The sequence below is a fragment of the Hordeum vulgare genome, unplaced genomic scaffold (assembly GCF_904849725.1).
Source record: "Hordeum vulgare subsp. vulgare unplaced genomic scaffold, MorexV3_pseudomolecules_assembly, whole genome shotgun sequence".
Lineage (NCBI taxonomy): Eukaryota > Viridiplantae > Streptophyta > Magnoliopsida > Poales > Poaceae > Hordeum > Hordeum vulgare.
This window is the reverse complement of record NW_025422580.1, coordinates 54576-78997: the sequence shown is the minus strand read 5'-3', so window position 1 is coordinate 78997 and position 24422 is coordinate 54576. Positions and strand designations below refer to the sequence as shown.

The 24422-nt window shown below is 37.5% G+C and overlaps 2 non-coding genes across 2 annotated transcripts; both read right to left on the bottom strand.

Moving 5' to 3' along the window:
* Positions 1–1805: 1805 nt before the first annotated feature.
* On the bottom strand, positions 1806–1876 carry TRNAC-GCA. The gene has a single exon. It is a non-coding gene; the product is annotated as a tRNA-Cys (tRNA).
* A 17554-nt stretch (positions 1877–19430) lies between these two features.
* On the bottom strand, positions 19431–19502 carry TRNAR-UCU. Its single transcript has one exon. It is a non-coding gene; the product is annotated as a tRNA-Arg (tRNA).
* Between the last annotated feature and the right edge of the window lie 4920 nt (positions 19503–24422).

Sequence of the window (24422 nt, the reverse complement as noted above, 5' to 3'; positions counted from 1 at the left end):
ACTATATAACTCTCATCCATGAATTGATTTGATAGATCCGATATTCATAATATTGAATTGATTCAGTATTATCAGAATGCAAGCCCTACCCTTGAATTTACAAGATACCCCTTTTTCCTCTCCATGGGATTACATCCCGAGTTATTGTGAAAATAAAAAATAAAGAGGTTATGGAAGTCAATATTCTCGCATTTATTGCTACTGCACTGTTCATTCTAATTCCTACTTCTTTTTTACTTATTATTTATGTAAAAACAGTCAGCCAAAATAATTAAGTGGAATTCCAATTAATCATTGAAGAAATGAAAAAGGGATTAAATAAAAAAAATCCAAGTCTTAAATGAAAGGATCTGGTTGGAATCTTAAAGTGTGGTAGAAAGAACTACATATAGTTTTTTCTACGACACTTTAGAGTCTTTCTATTATATTATCTTTGAATCTACATAGAATAGATTAGTAGATTGAAATAGTTAAGTAGTCTAATTCAATTTCTTTTTTCATTGCATCCACTTAATTTCAATCAGGTCAAAATAAAAAAATCGAAGACAATTCTTGACCAAAGAATCCATGGAAGGAAAGAAAAATAATATAAGAATAGACTATAGTAAAAAGTAAAAGGAAAAAACCAGCGAATCTTTCATGCTTAAATATCCCGCGAGATGCTTCAAAAGAGAATAAAAATTATTCTAAGAATAAAGAAAGAGTATAAAACAAATGGAAAATGTGTGATATGCCGTGAATAGTTCCGTGGAAGAAAGTCTAATTTTCTTATGTATAGAACTTTTTTTAACCATTAGTCATTTCTAGTAGAAATTCTTAATTGGTATAATGGCTCTTTCTTACAATACAAGAGTTTCTTACAGGAGTGAAACAAAACTAAAGAAAAAGATTAAAGAATAACGTTTGACAAAATAATTAATGCAAAACGATCAATTAAAAAAAGAATTGATACAACAATTTGATTACTTAATCAATTAGTAGTATCGTATCCCTAGAGTCCACTCCTTCCCCATACTACTAGTGAAAGAGAAAATGTAAAGACTACCATTAAAGCAGCCCAAGCGAGACTTACTATATCCATCTAAATTATGTCTCCTATTTCTATGAAGGGATTATTCTACTATTGATCAATAATCATAGTGGAATCAAGGGTACAGAGTCAAAAAGGGCTTCTGCCCTAAGGCCATGGATCAATCAGTTCAAGGAATTTACTCCTAACAAATTCTTATAGGAATTCTTGTAGAATTAGAGAGCATTAAAAATACGATACTATAAAGCCCTTTTTTCCTTACCTTAAAAAAGAAAGAGTACGGGAATGATGTCCTGAATAGAAGAAGCGGGAATAGGAAGATTTTTTATTCCTTTTGTTACTCTAGTGTATGTAGGTCACATAAGATGTACGATAAAAAAATGTATGATAATTAGGAAGTCTTGATATTCTTTCGTGGAGTCCCTTCTGGAATCTTAGATTGAAAAAGAGAAGAATGCCCCTTAGGGACCTTTCTTTGGATACCAAGATTTCTGACATCTTATCCTCGTATTTAAAAATTCTCAAATCGAATCAATTAAGAACCAATTCAAATTCATATAATAAAAGAATAAGGAAACACTACCTCACCCCTATTGATAACCATTTTGGCCACTACCGCCAAAACAAACCCTAACCCTAGTTTAAGGATAGAACTATGGTATGGTTTCTCTAAACCCAGTATCGGCAGGCTTAGTTACTCTCTTGCCCGAACTTATGCGAAGTAAAAATTGATTGAATTCGATCAGTACTAGAAAACCTAAGTATTTTATTGATCAGGCGGCACCCAGATTTGAACTGGGGATAAAGGATTTGCAGTCCCCTGCCTTACCGCTTGGCCATGCCGCCAAAAAATCCGATCGAAAATCTAGAAAACAGCAAGTATTCATCCACGTTTTCTTACGAAAAGCCCCTTTCTTTTATTTTGAATATAATTAAACTTACTTTTTTCCAATCTTTTTCAAAAAAGATACTCCTGCTTTTTTTGATCCAGTTTCGATTATTCTCCTCGATAGATTCTATCTTAAAACATACATTGCTAACACAATAAAACTTCCCATTTCTTTCTATTGAGATGAAAAAGAAGAAAAGTGGATTTCTAGTCACAGGCTGCAAAATTCAGAACAAATTGGAACCATTAACTAGAATTCTCTTTCTTTTTTGAATTGCAGTAGTGAACTACTCTTAAATCGGTATTATCTCCCCCCCTTCAATTTCAATGGCATAATAAAATATTATGGCTTTATGCTTAATCCGTGTATAGGTGAACTTTAGGTCCGAGCAGCATTATTATCCAAAGATCCCCTTTATGTACATATCTCTATGGGGAATCGTGCTTTAATTTTTCAAAGTATTAAATTAAATATCTTGAATAAAAAAAGGAAATTTGCTCTGATATTAGAGTATAACCTGACTATCTTGGCCTACCCAAGTGAAATTACGATAAAAGAAAAGCATGGATATGGGGAGAGGTGGATAATTAGATTGGCATGTACTTAAAAAAGGGACTTACTTTATTTTAGAATTCCACAATGAAATACTTAATTTTCTAGCAATTATACTACTCCGATCCGAAATAAAAAAGAACCCTCAAATTATTTTTAGAAATTAAAGTAAGCACGCTATTCTAAATCGAAGTAAAGTAAAACTTTCTAGTGTATTATATTACGGCTTTATTACATTCATAGAAAGGGGATAAAATGAGAAATCTTTGCCATTCAATCTGATTAGAATATTATAAAGTATAAGTGGCATAATTTTTTTTGTAGGAATATTTTAGCAATTCATTTTCATTTCATTTGTACCCCTGGTAAACTAGAATTTTCGTCGAAATGGTCTCTATTCATATGTATGAAATACATATATGAAATACGTATGTGGAGTTCCCTAGAATTTCATGTGATTCAGTAAACAGAATATAGATTCCATGATTGCTAGATCAATCCGTAGGGATTGATGAAGAGTGAGCTGATAATGGAATTTTTCTTTGATAAACAGGAAACTTAAGATTAAGATGCTCCGGAATGGAAACGAGGGAATGTCCACAATACCCGGATTTAGTCAGATCCAATTCGAGGGATTTTTTAGGTTCATTAATCAAGCCTTGGCAGAAGAACTTGACAAGTTTCCAACAATTAAAGATCCAGATCACGAAATTGCATTTCAATTATTTGCGAAAGGATATCAATTGCTAGAACCCTCGATAAAAGAAAGAGATGCTGTGTATGAATCACTCACCTATTCTTCCGAATTATATGTATCTGCGAGATTAATTTTTGGTTTCGATGTGCAAAAGCAAACCATTTCTATCGGAAACATTCCTATAATGAATTCCTTAGGAACCTTTATTATAAATGGAATATACCGAATTGTGATCAATCAAATATTGCTAAGTCCTGGTATTTACTACCGCTCGGAATTAGATCATAAGGGAATTTCTATCTACACCGGGACTATAATATCAGATTGGGGAGGGAGATCGGAATTAGCAATTGATAAAAAAGAAAGGATATGGGCTCGCGTGAGTAGAAAACAAAAGATATCTATTCTAGTTCTATCATCAGCTATGGGTTCGAATCTAAGAGAAATTCTAGATAATGTTTCCTACCCTGAAATTTTCTTGTCTTTCCCGAATGCTAAGGAGAAGAAGAGGATTGAGTCAAAAGAAAAAGCTATTTTGGAGTTTTATCAACAATTTGCTTGTGTAGGTGGGGACCTGGTATTTTCGGAGTCCTTATGCGAGGAATTACAAAAGAAATTTTTTCAACAAAAATGTGAATTAGGAAGGATTGGTCGACGAAATATGAATCGGAGACTTAATCTTGATATACCTCAGAACAATACATTCTTGTTACCACGAGATGTATTGGCCGCTACGGATCATTTGATTGGAATGAAATTTGGAACGGGTATACTTGACGATGACGATATGAATCACTTGAAAAATAAACGTATTCGTTCGGTTGCGGATCTGTTACAAGATCAATTCGGATTGGCTCTTGGTCGTTTACAACATGCAGTTCAAAAAACTATTCGTAGAGTATTCATACGTCAATCGAAACCGACTCCCCAAACTTTGGTAACTCCAACTTCAACTTCAATTTTATTAATAACTACTTATGAGACCTTTTTTGGCACATACCCATTATCTCAAGTTTTTGATCAAACGAATCCATTGACACAAACTGTTCATGGGCGAAAAGTGAGTTGTTTAGGTCCTGGAGGGTTGACGGGGAGAACCGCAAGTTTTCGGAGCCGAGATATTCATCCGAGTCACTATGGGCGTATTTGTCCAATTGACACGTCTGAAGGAATCAATGTTGGACTTACTGGATCCTTAGCAATTCATGCGAGAATTGATCACTTGTGGGGATCTATAGAGAGTCCGTTTTATGAAATATCTGCTGAGAAAGCAAAAGAAAAAAAAGAGAGACAGGTGGTTTATCTATCACCAAATAGAGATGAGTATTATATGATAGCAGCAGGAAATTCTTTGTCCTTGAATCAAGGTATTCAGGAAGAACAGGTTGTTCCAGCTAGATACCGCCAAGAATTCTTGACTATTGCATGGGAACAGATTCATGTTAGAAGTATTTTTCCTTTCCAATATTTTTCTATTGGGGGTTCTCTCATTCCTTTTATTGAGCACAATGATGCGAATCGGGCTTTAATGAGTTCTAATATGCAGCGCCAAGCAGTTCCACTTTCTCGGTCCGAGAAATGCATTGTTGGAACTGGATTGGAACGCCAAACAGCTCTAGATTCGAGGGTTTCCGTTATAGCCGAACGCGAGGGAAAGATCATTTCTACTGATAGTCATAAGATACTTTTATCAAGTAGTGGGAAGACTATAAGTATTCCTTTAGTTAACCACCGTCGCTCTAACAAAAATACTTGTATGCACCAAAAACCTCGGGTTCCACGGGGTAAATCCATTAAAAAAGGACAAATTTTAGCAGAAGGAGCTGCTACAGTTGGGGGGGAACTTGCTTTAGGAAAAAACGTATTAGTAGCTTATATGCCATGGGAAGGTTACAATTTTGAAGACGCAGTACTAATTAGCGAACGTTTGGTATATGAGGATATTTATACCTCTTTTCACATCCGGAAATATGAAATTCAGACGGATACGACAAGCCAGGGCTCCGCTGAAAAAATCACTAAAGAAATACCACATCTAGAAGAACATTTACTCCGCAATTTGGACAAAAATGGAGTTGTTAGGTTGGGATCCTGGGTAGAAACTGGTGATATTTTAGTAGGTAAATTAACGCCTCAGATAGCGAGCGAATCATCATATATCGCAGAAGCTGGATTATTACGGGCCATATTCGGCCTTGAGGTTTCCACTTCAAAAGAAACTTCTCTGAAATTACCTATAGGTGGAAGAGGGCGCGTTATCGATGTGAAATGGATCCAAAGGGACCCCCTCGACATAATGGTTCGTGTATATATTTTACAGAAACGTGAAATCAAAGTTGGGGATAAAGTAGCCGGAAGACATGGGAATAAAGGGATCATTTCCAAAATTTTGCCTAGGCAAGATATGCCCTATTTGCAAGATGGAACACCCGTTGATATGGTCTTCAATCCCTTAGGAGTACCCTCCCGAATGAATGTGGGACAAATATTTGAAAGCTCGCTCGGATTAGCGGGGGATCTGCTAAAGAAACATTATAGAATAGCACCCTTTGATGAGAGATATGAGCAAGAGGCTTCAAGAAAACTTGTGTTTTCAGAATTATATGAAGCCAGTAAAGAAACAAAAAATCCATGGGTATTTGAACCCGAGTACCCGGGAAAAAGCAGAATATTTGATGGAAGAACAGGCGACCCCTTTGAGCAACCTGTTCTAATAGGGAAGTCCTATATCTTAAAATTAATTCATCAAGTTGATGAGAAAATTCATGGGCGTTCTACTGGGCCCTACTCACTTGTTACACAACAACCGGTTAGAGGAAGAGCCAAGCAAGGGGGACAACGAGTAGGAGAAATGGAAGTTTGGGCTTTAGAAGGATTTGGTGTTGCTCATATTTTACAAGAGATACTTACTTATAAATCTGACCATCTTATAGCTCGCCAAGAAATACTTAATGCTACGATCTGGGGAAAAAGAATACCTAATCATGAGGATCCTCCAGAATCTTTTCGAGTGCTCGTTCGAGAACTACGATCTTTGGCTCTAGAACTGAATCATTTCCTTGTATCTGAAAAGAACTTCCAGGTTAATAGGGAGGAAGTTTGATCGGAATAAATATAAATTCTTTTCTTATTTCTATTTTATGATTGACCAATATAAACATCAACAACTTCAAATTGGACTCGTTTCCCCTCAACAAATAAAGGCTTGGGCTAACAAAAACCTACCTAATGGAGAAGCCGTTGGCGAAGTCACAAGGCCCTCTACTTTTCATTATAAAACCGATAAACCAGAAAAAGATGGATTGTTTTGCGAAAGAATCTTTGGACCCATAAAAAGCGGGATTTGCGGTTGTGGCAATTCTCGAGCGAGCGGAGCTGAAAACGAAGACGAAAGATTTTGCCAAAAATGCGGGGTAGAATTTGTGGATTCTCGGATACGAAGATATCAAATGGGATACATCAAACTCGCATGTCCCGTGACTCATGTGTGGTATTTGAAAGGTCTTCCTAGTTATATCGCGAATCTTTTAGATAAACCTCTTAAGAAGTTGGAGGGCCTAGTATACGGCGATTTCTCTTTTGCTAGGCCCAGCACTAAAAAACCCACTTTTTTACGATTACGAGGTTTATTCGAAGAGGAAATTGCATCCTGTAACCACAGCATTTCTCCCTTTTTTTCTACCCCAGGCTTTGCAACATTTCGAAATCGGGAAATTGCGACAGGAGCAGGTGCTATTAGAGAACAATTAGCAGATTTGGATTTGCGAATTATTATAGAGAATTCTTTGGTCGAATGGAAGGAATTAGAAGACGAGGGGTATAGTGGAGATGAGTGGGAAGATAGAAAAAGACGAATAAGAAAAGTTTTTTTGATTAGACGCATGCAATTGGCGAAACATTTTATTCAAACAAATGTAGAACCAGAATGGATGGTTTTGTGCTTATTACCGGTTCTTCCTCCCGAATTGAGACCTATTGTTTATAGGTCTGGAGATAAAGTAGTGACTTCAGACATTAATGAACTTTATAAGAGAGTTATCCGTCGGAACAACAATCTTGCCTATCTATTAAAAAGAAGTGAATTAGCGCCAGCAGATTTAGTAATGTGCCAGGAAAAATTGGTACAAGAAGCCGTGGATACACTTCTTGATAGTGGGTCCCGCGGGCAACCGACGAGGGATGGTCACAATAAAGTATACAAATCACTTTCAGATGTAATTGAAGGTAAAGAGGGAAGGTTTCGCGAGACTCTGCTTGGGAAACGGGTCGATTACTCGGGGCGTTCTGTCATTGTTGTGGGTCCTTCGCTTTCATTACATCAATGTGGATTACCTCTAGAGATAGCAATAAAGCTTTTTCAGCTATTTGTAATTCGCGATTTAATCACGAAACGCGCCACTTCTAATGTCAGGATTGCTAAAAGGAAAATTTGGGAAAAGGAACCCATTGTATGGGAAATACTTCAAGAAGTTATGCGGGGACATCCTGTACTGTTAAATAGAGCACCTACTCTGCATAGATTAGGCATACAGGCCTTTCAACCCACTTTAGTAGAGGGGCGTACTATTTCTTTACACCCATTAGTGTGTAAGGGTTTCAATGCAGACTTTGATGGAGATCAAATGGCTGTTCATCTACCTTTATCCTTGGAAGCTCAGGCGGAAGCCCGTTTACTTATGTTTTCTCATATGAATCTCTTATCTCCTGCTATTGGGGATCCTATTTGCGTACCAACCCAAGACATGCTTATCGGGCTTTATGTATTAACAATTGGAAAGCGTCGAGGTATTTGTGCAAATAGATATAATAGTTTCAGAAACTATCCAAATTTAAAAGTCAATTACAATAATAATAATTCTAAGTATAGGAAAGATAAAGAACCCCATTTTTCTAGTTCTTATGATGCACTGGGAGCTTATAGACAAAAACTAATCAGTTTAGATAGTCCCTTGTGGCTACGATGGAACCTGGATCAACGCGTCATTGGGTCAAGAGAAGTTCCGATTGAAATTCAATATGAATCTTTGGGGACTTATCATGAGATTTATGCTCACTATCTAATAATGGGAAATAGAAAAAAAGAAATTCGTTCGATATACATTCGAACCACTCTTGGTCATATTTCTTTTTATAGAGAAATAGAGGAAGCCGTACAAGGATTTAGTCAGGCCTATTCATACACTACCTAAACAAGAAAGTTAGATTCGGCGATGCCCCTCCCCTTTGCTTTCGGGGGGCATTCCGATTTCCCTAGTATCATCATTATTTGCCACGCGAATCCAGATTGAGATTGAGGCAATTAAGTTAATTAAATTTTCGAATCACTGACTCAGGCCCATTGTCGAATCCTACTCAGCAATTGTCGAATCCTACTCAGCCGAAAAGGGGGTACTTATGTATGGCGGAACGGGCCAATCTGGTCTTTCATAATAAAGAGATAGACGGAACTGGTATGAAACGACTTATTAGCAGATTAATAGATCATTTTGGAATGGGATATACATCCCATATACTGGATCAACTAAAGACTCTGGGCTTCTATCAAGCCACTACTACATCGATTTCGTTAGGAATCGAGGATCTTTTAACAATACCCTCTAAGGGATGGTTAGTCCAAGACGCGGAACAACAGAGTTTTCTTTTGGAGAAACACTATTATTATGGGGCTGTACACGCGGTAGAAAAATTACGCCAATCTGTTGAGATATGGTATGCGACAAGTGAATATTTGAAACAAGAAATGAATTCAAATTTTCGGATAACGGATCCTTCTAATCCAGTCTATCTAATGTCTTTTTCAGGAGCCAGAGGAAATGCATCTCAAGTACACCAATTAGTAGGTATGAGAGGATTAATGTCGGACCCTCAAGGACAAATGATTGATTTACCTATTCAAAGCAATTTACGCGAGGGACTTTCTTTGACAGAATATATAATTTCCTGCTATGGAGCCCGCAAAGGGGTTGTAGATACTGCTGTACGAACAGCAGATGCTGGATATCTTACACGTAGACTTGTTGAAGTAGTTCAACATATTATTGTGCGTAGAAGAGATTGTGGTACTATCCGAGGTATTTCTGTAAGTCCTCAAAATGGGATGACGGAAAAACTTTTTGTCCAAACACTAATTGGTCGTGTATTAGCAGACGATATATATATCGGTTCACGATGCATTGCCGCGCGAAATCAAGATATTGGAATTGGATTAGTCAATCGATTCATAACTGCCTTTCGAGCACAACCATTTCGAGCACAACCAATATATATTAGAACCCCCTTTACTTGCCGAAGCACTTCTTGGATCTGTCAATTATGCTATGGCCGGAGTCCTACTCATAGTGATCTGGTGGAATTGGGAGAAGCCGTAGGTATTATTGCGGGTCAATCAATTGGGGAGCCAGGGACTCAACTAACATTAAGAACTTTTCATACTGGCGGAGTATTCACAGGGGGTACTGCCGACCTTGTACGATCCCCTTCGAATGGAAAAATCCAATTCAATGAGAATTTGGTTCACCCCACACGTACCCGTCATGGACAGCCTGCTTTTCTATGTTATATAGACTTGCATGTAACTATTCAGAGTCAAGATATTCTATATAGTGTGAATATTCCCTCAAAAAGCTTGATTCTAGTGCAAAATGATCAATATGTAAAATCTGAACAAGTAATTGCGGAGATTCGTGCCGGAACGTCCACTTTACATTTTAAAGAAAGGGTACAAAAGCATATTTATTCTGAATCAGACGGCGAAATGCACTGGAGTACTGATGTTTACCATGCGCCCGAATATCAATATGGTAATCTTCGTCGATTACCAAAAACAAGCCATTTATGGATATTATCCGTAAGTATGTGCAGATCCAGTATAGCGTCTTTTTCACTCCACAAGGATCAAGATCAAATGAATACTTATGGTAAAAAAGATAGGGAAATTCTTGATTATTCAACGTCGGATCGAATCATGTCCAATGGCCATTGGAATTTGATCTATCCTTCTATTTTTCAAGATAATTCAGATTTGTTGGCGAAAAAGCGAAGAAATAGGTTCGTCATTCCATTACAATATCATCAAGAACAAGAGAAAGAACTAATATCCTGTTTTGGGATTTCGATTGAAATCCCCTTTATGGGTGTTTTACGTAGAAATACTATTTTTGCTTATTTTGACGATCCCCGATACAGAAAAGATAAAAAGGGTTCAGGAATTGTTAAATTTAGATATAGGACCCTAGAAGAAGAATATAGGACTCGAGCGGAAGACTCAGAAGAGGAATATGAGACCCTAGAACACGAATACAGGACCCGAGAGGACGAATATGAAACCCTAGAAGAATCTAAATATGGAATCCTAGAAGACGAATACGAATATGAAACCCTAGAAAACGAATATGGGAGCCCAGAAAACAAATATGGGAACCCAGAGAACGAATATAGGACTTTAGAGAAAGACTCAGAAGAGGAATATGGGAACCCAGAGAGCAAATATAGGACCCAAGAGGACGAATATGGAACTTTAGAAGAAGACTCAGAAGACGAATATGGCAGCCCCGGGGAAAGCGGCGAGGAAAAATATGGTACTTTAGAGGAAGACTCAGAAGAAGACTCAGAGGACGAATACGAGAGCCCAGAGGAAGATTCCATCTTAAAAAAAGAGGGTTTGATTGAGCATCGAGGAACAAAAGAATTTAGTCTAAAATACCAAAAAGAAGTAGATCGGTTTTTTTTCATTCTTCAAGAACTTCATATCTTGCCGAGATCTTCATCCCTAAAGATACTTGACAATAGTATTATTGGAGTGGATACACAACTCACAAAAAATACAAGAAGTGGACTAGGCGGACTGGTCCGAGTGAAGAGAAAAAAAAGCCATACGGAACTCAAAATATTTTCCGGAGATATTCATTTTCCTGAAGAGGCAGATAAGATATTAGGTGGGTGTTTGATACCGCCAGAAAGACAAAAAAAAGATTCTAAGGAATCAAAAAAAAAGAAAAATTGGGTCTATGTTCAACGGAAAAAAATTCTCAAGAGCAAGGAAAAGTATTTTGTTTCCGTTCGCCCTACAGTGGCATATGAAATGGACGAAGGAAGAAATTTAGCAACACTTTTCCCGCAGGATCTCTTGCAAGAAGAAAATAATCTCCAAATTCGACTTGTCAATTTTATTTATCATGAAAATAGCAAGTTAACTCAAAGAATTTATCACACAAATAGTCAATTTGTTAGAACTTGCTTAGTAGTGAATTGGGAACAAGAAGAAAAAGAAAAGGCTGGTGCTTCCCTTGTTGAGGTAAGAGCAAATGATCTTATTCGCGATTTCCTAAGAATTGAGTTAGTCAAGTCCACTATTTCGTATACACGAAAAAGGTATGATAGGACAAGTGGAGGACCGACTCCCCATAATAGGTTAGATCGCGCCAATAGCAATTCTTTTTATTCCAAGGCGAAGATTGAATCACTTAGCCAACATCAAGAAGCTATTGGCACTTTGTTGAATCGAAATAAAGAATACCAATCTTTGATGATTTTGTCGGCATCCAACTGTTCTCGAATTGGTTTATTCAAGAATTCAAAACATCCCAATGCGATAAAAGAATGGAATCCTAGAATTCCTATTCTAGAAATTTTTGGGCCCTTAGGGGCTATTGTAGCTAGTATATCGCATTTTTCTTCATCTTACTATTTACTAACGCATAATAAAATCCTGCTAAAAAAATATTTGTTCGTTGACAATTTGAAACAAACCTTCCAAGTACTTCAAGAACTTAAATACTCTTTAATAGATGAAAATAAAAGGATTTCCAATTTCGATAGTAACATAATGTTGGATCCATTCCTTTTGAATTGTCACTTTGTCCATCATGATTCTTGGGAAGAGACATTGGCAATAATTCACCTTGGACAATTTATTTGTGAAAATGTATGTCTATTTAAATCGCACATAAAAAAATCTGGTCAAATTTTCAGTGTAAATATGGATTCCTTTGTTATAAGAGCAGCTAAACCTTATTTGGCCACTACAGGAGCAACTGTTAATGGTCATTATGGAGAAATCCTTTACAAGGGAGATAGGTTAGTTACGTTTATATATGAAAAATCGAGATCTAGTGACATAACGCAAGGTCTTCCAAAAGTGGAACAAATCTTTGAAGCGCGTTCAATTGATTCATTATCCCCCAATCTCGAAAGGAGAATTGAGGATTGGAATGAGCGTATACCAAGAATTCTTGGGGTCCCTTGGGGATTCTTGATTGGAGCTGAGCTAACCATAGCCCAAAGTCGTATTTCTTTGGTTAATAAAATCCAAAAGGTTTATCGATCCCAAGGGGTACAGATCCATAATAGACATATAGAGATTATTATACGCCAAGTAACATCAAAAGTGCGGGTTTCCGAAGATGGAATGTCTAATGTTTTTTCGCCTGGGGAATTAATCGGACTATTGCGAGCGGAACGAGCAGGGCGAGCTTTGGATGAATCGATCTATTATCGGGCAATCTTATTGGGAATAACAAGGGCTTCCCTGAATACCCAAAGTTTCATATCTGAAGCAAGTTTTCAAGAAACTGCTCGAGTTTTAGCAAAAGCTGCCCTACGAGGTCGCATTGATTGGTTGAAAGGCTTGAAAGAAAACGTAGTTCTGGGGGGGATTATACCTGTTGGTACCGGATTCCAAAAATTTGTGCATCGTTCCCCACAAGACAAGAACCTTTATTTCGAAATAAAAAAAAAAAATCTATTCGCGTCGGAAATGAGAGATTTTTTGTTTCTCCATACAGAATTAGTTTCTTCAGATTCTGACGTAACAAACAATTTTTATGAGACATAAAAACCCCCATTTAACATTTAACCCTAAGGATACATAAAACATATTTTTTACTTTACTAGACTTTTGAACTTAGAACACTAACAGGTTAAATTTTAGATTTTTAAGATTTTTATTTTAATAAGTAAAACAAGTCAGTTAATTCATTAAATTAAGGTTTTGTTTATACCATGTATCAATGTATCAATGGCCAACTCTTAGTACAAGGTTCTCTCAGAACAATTATTATTTTATTTATTTCAAGCTATTTCGGATCTTTCTTAATCTTCAAAAAGAAATAAATTCCGTAATGGAATGTTAGGATGAAAAAAAAAGGAAGTGTGGAAAAAATGACAAGAAGATATTGGAACATTAATTTGAAAGAGATGATAGAAGCAGGAGTTCATTTTGGTCATGGTATTAAGAAATGGAATCCTAAAATGGCCCCTTACATTTCGGCAAAGCGTAAAGGTACTCATATTATAAATCTCGCTAGAACGGCCCGTTTTTTATCAGAAGCTTGTGATTTAGTTTTTGATGCAGCAAGTCAGGGAAAAAGTTTCTTAATTGTTGGTACCAAAAAAAGAGCAACAGATTTAGTAGCATCAGCTGCAATAAGGGCTCGTTGTCATTATGTTAATAAAAAGTGGTTCAGTGGTATGTTAACGAATTGGTCGATTACGAAAACTAGACTTTCTCAATTTAGAGACTTAAGAGCGGAAGAAAAAATGGGAAAATTCCACCATCTCCCAAAAAGAGATGTGGCAATCTTGAAGAGAAAATTATCTACCTTACAAAGGTATCTCGGCGGGATCAAATATATGACGAGATTGCCAGACATTGTGATCGTCCTTGATCAGCAAAAAGAGTATATAGCTCTTCGGGAATGTGCCATTTTGGGAATTCCTACTATTTCTTTAGTCGATACAAATTGTGACCCGGATCTCGCGAATATATCGATTCCAGCCAACGATGACACTATGACTTCAATTCGATTGATTCTTAACAAATTAGTATTTTCAATTTGTGAGGGCCGTTCTCTCTATATAAGAAATCGTTGATTAAGAATATATAGTGAATTCTTGGACAACTGCGTAGATTTATGGAATGACTTACTATATCTTTTTTTGCATAGAATTTGTTTTGCATAGAAAAAAGAAGGGGAATATTGATATATATTAGAGGGTATTGATATATATTATGATCTGATGTGCTTTCTTGGTATCCTAAATATCAAATTAATAGTTCAAGTTGCTGAGTTGAGAAAGAGATGGTTGAATCAAAAGAATTCCTTTTTTGAAGTTCAATTTTTATCAGAGGACAATATGAATATTATACCTTGTTCCATTAAAACACTCAAGGGGTTATACGATATATCGGGTGTAGAAGTAGGCCAACACTTCTATTGGCAAATAGGAGGTTTTCAAATTCATGCCCAGGTACTCATCACTTCTTGGGTCGTAATTACTATCTTGCTAGGTTCAGTTGTCATAGCTGTTCGGAATCCACAAACCATCCCGACCGACGGGCAGAATTTTTTTGAATATGTCCTTGAGTTTATTCGAGACTTGAGCAAAACTCAGATTGGAGAAGAATATGGTCCCTGGGTTCCCTTTATTGGAACTATGTTCCTTTTTATTTTTGTTTCAAATTGGTCGGGTGCTCTTTTACCTTGGAAAATTATAGAGTTACCCCATGGGGAATTAGCAGCGCCCACGAATGATATAAATACTACTGTTGCTTTAGCTTTACTCACGTCAGCGGCATATTTTTATGCTGGTCTTAGCAAAAAAGGATTGAGCTATTTCGAGAAATATATTAAACCAACCCCAATCCTTTTACCAATTAACATCCTAGAAGATTTCACAAAACCATTATCGCTTAGCTTTCGACTTTTCGGGAATATATTGGCGGATGAATTAGTCGTTGTTGTTCTTGTTTCTTTAGTCCCCTTAGTAATCCCTATACCGGTCATGTTTCTTGGATTATTTACAAGCGGTATTCAAGCTCTTATTTTTGCAACATTAGCCGCAGCCTATATAGGTGAATCCATGGAGGGTCATCATTGAATTGACTAGTTTTGGAATATAGTATTTTTTTTTTCAGCTTAGCTCAATTCATGCATGGTTCCAGATAATCTGCTTGGTTGCAATAGTTAGAAATGCGTATGAATATATAGCCTAGAGTTGTAGGAGAGAGAATAGAATAGACTATATTATGGAATTTTCAAAGTATATATGCATTAAGGAGGGTGGAGTCAGGCTAGATCTATACTATAATAAATATCCTTAATATCTATAAGTGGAGTCCTCTTTTATGCGGGTTTCCACTTTAAGCAATGATTTTAGAATCCGATTCAATAGAAAATGAGAAAATATGCAAACAAAATAGAAGAAACAAATGTATATAGGATATTGATATTATATTATATATTCCTAGGTTAGATTCATTATCTAATCCGATATATGGATATAGAATTCCCTTCTATGTAGTTCGGACAATTCACATTTCAATTTGATTTCAATTTGTACTTTTTAGTTACTTTACTTCTCCCCAATAGAGCTTAGAAGTAAGAATTTTTTGGTTGATTGTATCCTTAACCATTTCTTTTTTTTTGACACGAGGAACTACTCACCATGAATCCACTAATTGCTGCTGCTTCTGTTATTGCTGCTGGATTGGCCGTAGGGCTTGCTTCTATTGGACCTGGAGTTGGTCAAGGTACTGCTGCAGGACAAGCTGTAGAAGGTATTGCGAGACAGCCAGAAGCAGAAGGTAAAATACGAGGTACTTTATTGCTTAGTCTAGCTTTTATGGAAGCTTTAACAATTTATGGACTAGTTGTGGCACTAGCGCTTTTATTTGCGAACCCTTTTGTTTAATCCTAAAAAAAAAAGTTCTTTCGATTTCGATTAGATACTTTTTTCTTTTTTTAGTAAATTGGTATTTGCTTCCGCAATTCCAATTATATCAATACTTTATTTAATTTACTCCTATTTATTACTCCTGGAATTATCTATTTATCGGGACAGATAATACCGCATTCTAGGAAGGGCTGAGTTGAGTATGATTAATTTAGAAGATATGCTCGCCTTCTTATTTCCCGTCCTTAGTTTAGGAAAGTGGAAAGTTTTTTCCTTTTATTTTAGGAATTTTGGGAACGGAACATTTCAACAAAGGAAGCCTTTCACCGGTCAAACAAGACCTAAGACTTAATCTAAAAGAAATTACTAGATTGAATCTATTTGCATTAAAAAAACCGATCAAAAAAGGGCGAGCGAAGTAAGTGATCGAAAAACTTTGTTCTTTGTTCGTCCTATCTATAAGAGGAGAGCATATGAAAAATGTAACCCATTCTTTCGTTTTTTTAGCTCACTGGCCATCCGCTGGCAGTTTCGGGCTTAATACCGATATTTTAGCAACAAATCTAATAAATCTAACTGTAGTGGTTGGTGTTTTGATTTTTTTTGGAAAGGGAGTGTGTGCGAGTTGTCTATTTCAAGAATAGATTGGATCTATCCGGCTGCACTTTAGAATATTTTTTAGTATTTTTCGGATAAATAAGAAAAGGGTGCACGATCTCGACGAATTACTTCTGAATAAATTCAGAAATCATATGGAAGAACCATAGCATTTCGCGACTCATTGGTAAATCAATTTTGATTCTCTATAAACCAAGAATGTGAGACCATTAACACGGTTAAAGCTAAACTGCTTGAAGTCCAGGCAAAAAGAGGTACTCTTTCTACAACTATATTAGTATTAGTACCGAATTTAAACGGGAAATAGCTAATGTAAAATTTATCTGATATAGAACACTCATATCGATAAAATGGTTTGAACTATTTACTAGAAAAAAAAAGAAGGGGCACCCTGCCCTTTTTTAACCAATGCCGAATCGACGACCTATGTATAAAAAAGAGAAATTTTTTGGATTTGAAGAAAAAAAAAAAAGAATTCTATTAATTTTCATTTTCCATTTATTTAGTTAGTTTTTCTTAATGAAATTGAAATTATTAACTAAAGGGCAAATATAAATAAAGAAACAACTTTGCTGACCATGATATATTTTTATCTAGGCGGAAGAGTCCTCTTAATATTTATCTAGTCTTATATAGGTTTCGGTATATTGAAATATAAACATAAAAAATAAGATAGAGGATAGGCTCATTACTTATACTTAAAAAAAGATATGGAAATTGCTATAGCAAAAAAAGAAAAAAAGGAGCGTGAGAGCCAAATGAATCGAAAGATTCATGTTTGGTTCGGGAAGAGATCATAAAAGTTGTAAACTTACAAAATAATCTACTTTCATTAAAAGATTTATTAGATAATCGAAAACAGAGGATCTTGAGTACTATTCGAAATTCAGAAGAATTGCGTAGAGGGACCATTGAGCAACTCGAAAAAGCTCGGATTCGATTACAGAAAGTCGAACTAGAAGCGGATGAGTATCGAATGAATGGATACTCTGAGATAGAACGAGAAAAAGCAAATTTGATTAATGCTACTTCTATTAGTTTGGAACAATTAGAAAAGTCTAAAAACGAAACCCTTTATTTTGAAAAACAAAGGGCAATGAATCAGGTCCGACAGCGGGTTTTCCAACAGGCCGTACAAGGAGCTCTAGGAACTCTGAATAGTTGTTTGAATACCGAGTTACATTTCCGTACGATTCGTGCTAATATTGGCATTCTCGGGTCCCTGGAATGGAAGAGATAATTAAATTAATTAGGCCTTGAACTTCTACTTTCGTTTAGAATTTAGGCATTATTTTTCCCCTTGCTTTCGAAAAAAGAGTCAAGAAACACTAATGGCAACCCTTCGAGTCGACGAAATTCATAAAATTCTCCGCGAACGTATTGAACAATATAATAGGAAAGTAGGGATTGAGAATATAGGTCGCGTAGTTCAAGTGGGGGATGGGATTGCTCGTATTATAGGTCTTGGTGAAATAATGTCGGGTGAATTAGTCCAATTTGCAGAAGGTACTAGGGGTATTGCTCTGAATTTGGAATCCAAAAATGTTGGGATTGTATTAATGGGCGATGGGTTGATGATACAAGAGGGCAGTTTTGTAAAAGCAACAGGAAGAATTGCTCAGATACCCGTGAGTGAGGCTTACTTGGGTCGTGTTGTAAATGCTCTGGCTAAACCTATTGATGGGAAAGGCGAAATTATAGCTTCCGAATCTCGCTTAATTGAATCTCCTGCTCCAAGTATAATTTCCAGGCGTTCCGTATACGAACCTCTTCAAACAGGGCTTATTGCTATCGATTCGATGATTCCTATAGGGCGCGGTCAGCGAGAGTTAATTATTGGGGACAGACAGACTGGCAAAACAGCAGTAGCTACAGATACAATTCTCAATCAAAAAGGGCAAGGTGTAATATGTGTTTATGTAGCTATCGGTCAAAGAGCATCCTCCGTAGCTCAAGTAGTAACTACTTTCCATGAGGAGGGGGCCATGGAATACACTATTGTAGTAGCTGAAATGGCGGATTCACCTGCTACATTACAATACCTCGCTCCTTATACGGGAGCAGCCCTGGCTGAGTATTTTATGTACCGCGAACGGCATACTTTAATAATTTATGATGATCTCTCCAAACAGGCACAAGCTTATCGCCAAATGTCCCTTCTATTAAGAAGACCTCCCGGCCGTGAGGCTTATCCAGGGGATGTTTTTTATTTGCATTCACGCCTTTTAGAAAGAGCCGCTAAATTAAATTCTCTTTTAGGCGAAGGAAGTATGACCGCTTTACCAATAGTTGAGACTCAATCTGGAGACGTTTCCGCCTATATTCCTACTAATGTAATCTCCATTACAGATGGACAAATATTCTTATCGGCGGATCTATTCAATGCCGGAATTCGACCCGCTATTAATGTGGGTATTTCTGTTTCCAGAGTAGGATCCGCGGCTCAAATTAAAGCCATGAAACAAGTAGCTGGCAAATCAAAATTGGAACTAGCTCAATTCGCAGAGTTACAAGCCTTTGCACAATTCGCCTCTGCTCTCGATAAAACAAGTCAGAATCAATTGGCAAGGGGTCGACGATTAAGGGAATTGCTTAAACAATCCCAGGCAAATCCTCTCCCAGTGGAAGAGCAGATAGCTACTATTTATACCGGAACAAGAGGATATCTTGATTCGTTAGAAATCGAACAGGTAAATAAATTTCTGGATGAGTTACGTAAACACCTAAAAGATACTAAACCTCAATTCCAAGAAATTATATCTTCTAGCAAGACATTCACCGAGCAAGCGGAAATCCTTTTGAAGGAAGCTATTCAGGAACAGCTGGAACGGTTTTCCCTTCAGTAACAAATAAATTTGGCATATCTACTCTTGTTATTTTGCATGTCTACTCTTGTTATTTGAATCATGCAAAAAAGTTTTCTTTGTTTTTAGTTTAGTATAGTTATTTAAAGAATAGATAGAAATAAGATTGCGTCCAATAGGATTTGAACCTATACCAAAGGTTTAGAAGACCTCTGTCCTATCCATTAGACAATGGACGCTTTTCTTTCGTATTTTATTCTTTCTTTTATTCTTTCTTTTATTTGTTGTCTTCTTCCGAGAAAAAACTGTTAGACCAAAACTCTTTTAGGAAATCAAAAAATCCAGATACAAATGGATGATGTATATATCATGCATATATCATTAAAGAAGGAGTATGGGGCCGGTAGTGGGAATCGAACCCGCAACCCCAAGGTTATGAGACTTATGAGCTACCAAACTGCTCTATACTCTTAAACTAAAGAGGGGTAACTAGTGGATAAAAGAGGGTTCGATACGTCCCTCTACCATATCTATACAAATAGAATAGTCCATTTATACAGAATGGTAAAGAGGGCTCCTCTATGATTATCAATTCCAGAAATCCATACAAATACGAAAGGGTATTTTATCCTTACCAACTGGATCTTGTTGCACCCGGTAATAAACATTCATAAACCATTTCTCGAAGTACGTGTCCGGATAGCCCAAAATGTCGATAGTTAGCTCTAGGTCTTCCGGTCAAAAAACAACGTCGATGAAGGCGTGTAGGTGCACTATTACGCGGTAGGGATTGCAATTTTTCTCGCATTTTCGTTTTTTCACTCAAACTCAAGGGAGAAACTTTGCTTCTTATCTTTTTTTTTAAAGATTGACGAATCAAATGATATTTCTGTTCTAATTTCTGCCGCTTCTTCTCCCTCTGAATCAAACTCTTTTTTGCCATAATGTGCCGTTGCTATTATTATCAAGTATACGGTTCTAATCCTAGATGGAAAAATAAATAGAAAAAGAAATTTAAGAAGGCGGATCCTCCCTCTCTATCAAGAGTAATGAACTAGGTGCTGATACAGTACAAAAAAACAAACTAAATTAACCAAACTTGCCTGATGTTGAGGCAATCAAGAAAGCTGCATAAGTGAATATATAACCCACGGAAAAGTGAGCTAATCCAACCAATCTTGCTTGCACAATGGAAAGAGCCACAGGCTTATCTCTCCAGCGAATTAAATTAGCTAAAGGTGTGCGTTCATGAGCCCATGCTAAAGTCTCAATTAATTCCTGCCAATACCCCCGCCAAGAAATTAAGAACATAAATCCAGTAGCCCAAACAAGATGTCCAAATAAGAACATCCAAGCCCATACCGATAAACTATTCATCCCAAAAGGATTATATCCATTGATAAGTTGTGAAGAGTTTAACCATAGGTAATCTCTTAACCATCCCATCAAATAAGTGGAGGATTCATTAAATTGTGAAACGTTGCCCTGCCATAATGTGATATGTTTCCAATGCCAATAAAAAGTAACCCACCCAATGGTATTTAACATCCAGAAAACTGCCAAATAAAATGCGTCCCAAGCAGAAATATCACAAGTACCGCCGCGCCCTGGGCCGTCACAAGGAAAACTATACCCAAAATCCTTTTTATCCGGCATTAATTTGGAACCGCGTGCGTCTAAAGCGCCCTTTACTAAAATCAATGTAGTTGTATGCAAACCTAGAGCAATAGCATGATGAACCAAGAAATCCCCAGGTCCTATTGTTAAGAAAAGCGAATTACTATTCTCATTAACAGCATTCAACCATCCGGGCAACCATAGGCTTCGACCCGCATTGAAAGCGGGGCCATTCGTTGAAGATAAGAGTATATCGAACCCATATGTCGTCTTGCCATGAGCAGATTGTATCCATTGGGCAAATATAGGTTCGATCAAGATTTGCTTTTCTGGAGTACCAAAAGCAAGCATGACGTCGTTATGAACATAAAGGCCCAAGGTATGGAATCCTAGAAAGAGGCTAGCCCAACTTAAATGAGATATGATAGCTTCTTTATGGTCTAACATTCTTGCCAATACATTATCCTCATTCTGTTCCGGATTGTAATCCCTAATGAAAAAAATAGCTCCATGAGCAAAAGCCCCTGTCATGATGAACCCCGCAATATATTGGTGATGAGTATATAAAGCAGCTTGAGTAGTAAAGTCTTGTGCTATGAATGCATAAGGAGGTAAAGAGTACATATGTTGAGCTACTAAGGAAGTAATAACCCCTAAAGAAGCTAGAGCAAGACCTAACTGAAAATGAATCGAATTGTTGATTGTGTCATAAAGGCCCTTATGCCCACGCCCTAATCGACCCCCCGGAGGAGTATGCGCTTCTAAAAGATCTTTAATACTGTGCCCAATTCCGAAGTTAGTTCGATACATGTGACCGGCAATGAGAAAAATAAATGCAATAGCTAAATGATGGTGAGCCATATCAGTCAGCCACAAACTTTGTGTTTGTGGATGGAATCCCCCAAGAAGAGTTAGAATGGCAGTTCCCGCTCCTTGAGCGGTACCAAATAAATGATTACTCGAATCAGGGTTTTGGGCATAAAGATTCCACTGACCCGTCAAAAGGGGTCCCAACCCCTGGGGATAGGGTAATACATCTAAGAAATTATTCCATCGAACGTACTCCCCCCTGGATGCGGGAATAGCAACATGAACTAAATGTCCTGTCCAAGCCAAAGAACTTACCCCGAAAAGTCCTGACAAATGATGATTGAGACGAGATTCCGCGTTTTTGAACCACGAAAGGCTTGGTTTCCATTTGGGTTGTAGATGTAACCAACTCGCTATTAAGGACAGCGTAGAAAGAAATAATAGAAAAAGAGCTCCAGTATAAAGATCTTCATTGGTGCGTAATCCTATTGTATACCACCACTGATAAACCCCAGAATAAGCAATATTCACTGGACCAGCAGCACCTCCTCGAGTAAAGGCTTCCACAGCGGGTTGACCAAAATGAGGATCCCAAATCGCATGAGCAATAGGTCTTACGTGTAAAGGATCCTGTATCCATGATTCAAAATTTCCTTGCCAAGCTACATGAAACAGATTTCCGGACGTCCATAGAAAGATTATTGCTAATTGCCCAAAGTGAGAAGCAAAAATGTTCTGATAAAGACGTTCTTCAGTAATATCATCATGACTTTCGAAATCATGTGCGGTAGCAATACCAAACCAAATACGACGAGTAGTGGGGTCCTGAGCTAAGCCTTGGCTAAACCTGGGAAATCTTAATTCCATAATGCCTTTCAAATCCTCCTAGCCACTATCCTACTGCAATAATTCTCGCTAAGAAGAATGCCCATGTCGTGGCAATTCCACCCAGAAGGTAATGGGTTACTCCTACAGCACGTCCTTGTATAATGCTCAAGGCTCTAGGCTGAGTAGCAGGAGCAACTTTTAATTTGTTATGAGCCCAAACGATAGATTCAATGAGTTCTTGCCAATAACCACGGCCGCTGAATAAAAACATTAAACTGAAGGCCCAGACAAAATGAGCACCTAAGAAAAAAAGACCATATGCAGATAATGAAGAACCATAAGACTGAATGACTTGCGATGCCTGTGCCCACAAGAAATCTCGAAGCCACCCATTAATCGTAATGGAACTCTGTGCAAAGTTTCCCCCTGTAATATGAGTTACCACCCCTTGATCACTTATGGTACCCCAAACATCCGACTGCATTTTCCAACTGAAATGGAAAATGACTACCGAAATTGCATTGTACATCCAGAATAAACCTAAGAAAACATGATCCCAAGCAGATACTTGACATGTTCCCCCTCGGCCAGGCCCATCGCAAGGAAAGCGAAAACCTAGATTTGCTTTATCGGGTATCAAACGGGAACTCCGAGCAAATAAAACACCTTTCAAAAGTATTAATACAGTCACATGTATGGTAAATGCATGAATGTGATGGACTAAAAAATCTGCGGTTCCTAATGGAATCGGTAACAAAGCCACTTTGCCACCTACTGCTACTAACTCGCCGCCTCCCCACGTTAAGCTAGTACTTGTTGTTGCACCAGGAGCTGTTACGCCAGGCGCAGTAGCATGGATATTTTGTACCCATTGAGCAAAGATAGGTTGTAATTGTATGGCGGTATCCGAAAACATATCTTGTGGACGGCCTAAAGCACTCATGGTATCATTATGAATGTACAAGCCAAAACTGTGAAAACCTAGAAATATACATACCCAGTTAAGGTGGGATATGATTGCATCGCGGTGTCTAAGGACGCGATCTAATAGATCGTTGTATCGAGTAGTTGGATCATAGTCTCTTACCATAAAAATTGCTGCATGTGCAGCAGCACCGACTATTAGAAATCCGCCAATCCACATGTGGTGTGTGAACAAGGAAAGTTGTGTACCATAGTCAGTAGCTAGGTATGGATAGGGAGGCATAGAATACATATGATGAGCTACAACAATGGTTGTAGAGCCTAGCATAGCTAGGTTAAGAGATAATTGAGCATGCCATGACGTTGTTAAGATTTCATAAAGACCCTTATGGCCTTGTCCTGTAAATGGGCCCTTGTGAGCCTCCAAAATATCTTTAAGTCCATGGCCAATACCCCAGTTGGTCCTATACATATGACCTGCGATTAGGAAAAGAATAGCAATAGCTAAATGATGGTGTGCAATATCGGTCAGCCAGAGACCACCGGTTACTGGATCTAGTCCTCCACGAAAAGTCAGAAATTCTGCGTATTTGGACCAATTTAAAGTGAAAAAAGGGGTTGCTCCTTCGGCAAAACTAGGATAAAGTTGAGCCAAAAGGTCCCGATTCAAGATAAATTCATGAGGAAGTGGTATCTCTTTAGGATCCACCCCAGCGTCAAGAAATTGGTTAATTGGTAAAGATACATGAATTTGGTGTCCCGCCCAAGAAAGAGACCCAAGTCCTAATAATCCCGCTAAGTGGTGATTCAACATGGATTCTACATCTTGGAACCAGGCCAATTTGGGAGCGGCTTTGTGATAATGGAACCAACCAGCAAAAAGCATTAACGCTGCAAAAACCAATGCACCAATTGCAGTACAATAGAGTTGTAATTCACTAGTTATTCCAGATGCTCGCCAAAGCTGAAAAAAACCAGAG